The 2,345-nt window shown below is 46.6% G+C and overlaps 1 pseudogene; it reads right to left on the reverse strand.

The window, feature by feature from the left end:
* Positions 1-384: 384 nt before the first annotated feature.
* LOC116625188 lies at positions 385-1,319 on the reverse strand (annotated as a pseudogene).
* Positions 1,320-2,345: the final 1,026 nt, after the last annotated feature.

Genomic DNA, 2,345 nt, shown 5'->3' on the forward strand with positions numbered 1-2,345 from the left:
TGTTTCAGGGGAAGCCAGACAGGGGGATATACTAATACTTGGTACCAAGCTGTGACTTTCCATATTCCAGTTTGGAGAGAATCTTTGCTGGAGTATTTTTAGGGACTTCAGCAGAAAATAAACAAAAGGTTCTGTCTGTAGGACCATGAGTCTCCCAGGATACAGAGCTTCCTGGGTTCCACTTCCATCTGGAGTGGAAAGGGTAGCTAGGACCAAAAGGCAACTAGCCAAGGATTCTGGTCTACAGAAACTGCACACACATTATCAGGTAGAGCCTCCTTGGAGAACAAGAAGTCTTACTTCCTAACAAAAGTCATTTTGCTCAAGGATCTAGGAAACACTTGCTGTGGTTCTACCCTTCTGATACACTCCTCATACAAGGGCTCACTTTCCTGTGAGCACCTGCCACAGAGCCCCCTGCAAGTCATGGTTCCGGAGGCTGTAGATGAGTGGGTTCAGCATAGGGCTGATGACAGTGTTGAGGATGCCAATCCCTTTGTCCTTGTCTGAGGCCTCCACTGAGCCCAGCCTCATGTAGCTGAAGACACCTGTCCCATAGAATATGCCCACCATGGTGAGGTGGGGGCCACATGTAGAGAAAGCTTTCTTTCTGCCCTCAGCAGAGTGGATTCATAGAACTGCAGCTGCCACATGGATGTAGGAGGTGACAATGAGAATCACAGGTGCACCTGCCATGAGGATACCCAGACCAAAGAGCAGCAGCTCGTTGAGCTGGGTGCTGGAGCAGGAGAGCTGGAAGAGCTGTGGGAGGTCACAATAGAAGTGATTGATCACATTGGGACCACAGAAGTTGAGTGTGGCTATGGCTACTGTGTGGGTCAGTGCATTGGTGAAGGCTAAAGCCCAGGACACAGCCACCAATATCCTCTGGACTATCTGGCTCATTCAGGTGCTGTAGGTAAGGGGCTGGCAGGTGGCCAGGAATCAGTCATAGGTCATGGCTGTCAGCAGGAAGCAGTCCACACTAGCCAACTGATGAAAGAAGAAAAGCTGTGTGAGGCAGGCTCCATAGGGAATTGTACGCTTGTGGGACAGGAGATGAGCCAACATCAAGGGAACAGTGACAGGGATGTACCCAACATCCAGCATTGATAGGTTCCCCAGGAAGAAGTACATGGGGGTGTGGAGTTTGGGCTCCACCAAGATGGCAGCCAGGATGCTGAGATTGCCTCGACTGTGACCAGGTAGGCAAAGAGGAAGACTACAAAGACAACTGGTCGTAGCCCTGGTGTCTCCACCAAGCCCAGCAGGATGAACTCAGTAACAGCTGTTCCATTGGTCCTGGATTCTGCGCCCATGGGTCCCTTCCTCCCCCCGGAGGAGCGGCGCGGGAGCGCACTGCAGAGATCTGCTGGGTTTGGAGACTCCACACGGGGTCGGGTGCCAGAGATAGAAACGCGCAGTCACAGGCCGGGTGAGCACGGAGTGCGGCCAGAGACCGGGGAGACGGGAGTGACTGACGGCTTTTCCCTGGGGGCTCACTGAGGAGTGGGGCCCCGAGTTCTCGGCTCCTCCGGGGCGGAGATTGGGAGGCCGCCATTTTCACTCTCCTTCTCCAAACATTCTAAAGATTTTTATTTTCCATTTGAACTATGTAGAACAGCAAGTCTTTTTATAATTAGGAGAAACTGGCATTTCTCAATAGTCCTTTCCCAATATGAGAGAAAAGACAACCTTGTCAAGGTTTGGGGACTTAAACCATTTCTCAAAAACATCCTGAAAGGCTTTATTATTTCTCCTGCTTTGTTCCTTTTAATCAATACTGATACCTTAAATCAGTATAGTAATTTTCACTTCTACAAAATGCTTTCAAAAAATTCATCTTACACTATTCATATAATACCCCTTCAATTTGATAAAGACAAACATTACCATCTCCACTCTAGAAATGAGGAACTGAGGATAAGAAATGAATTCATCAAGGTCAAGCTGGTAAGTGTCAGAGCTGGGATTAGAATCTTATCTTTCCAACTCCAAGTCCTATGTTCTTTTCACACAAGCAGTTAGAGTAGCAGAATCCAAATTAAAAAATTGTATCTCAAAATTGTAATTTCATAGGTTATTCTACTAGATCATAGCTGCCTCTCACATTAGTTAATACTATTTTTAAAGTGCTAACTTTCCCTATGTGACACCACTAAAATCAACAATTTAATGCATTTTTTTTTAACATAGTCATAAAGTCAGAGAATGTCAAAAATGGAGGAGCCCATAAAAAGCATCTAGTTCCATCTTAGGGCAAGAAATCAAACCAAGAAATGTTAGGAGACATATTCAAGATTATACTTATTAACATCAAGTCAGAGCTAACCATGGGTCTCTGA

The sequence above is a fragment of the Phoca vitulina genome, unplaced genomic scaffold, assembly GCF_004348235.1.
Source record: "Phoca vitulina isolate PV1807 unplaced genomic scaffold, GSC_HSeal_1.0 scaffold74, whole genome shotgun sequence".
Taxonomy (NCBI): Eukaryota; Metazoa; Chordata; class Mammalia; order Carnivora; family Phocidae; genus Phoca; species Phoca vitulina.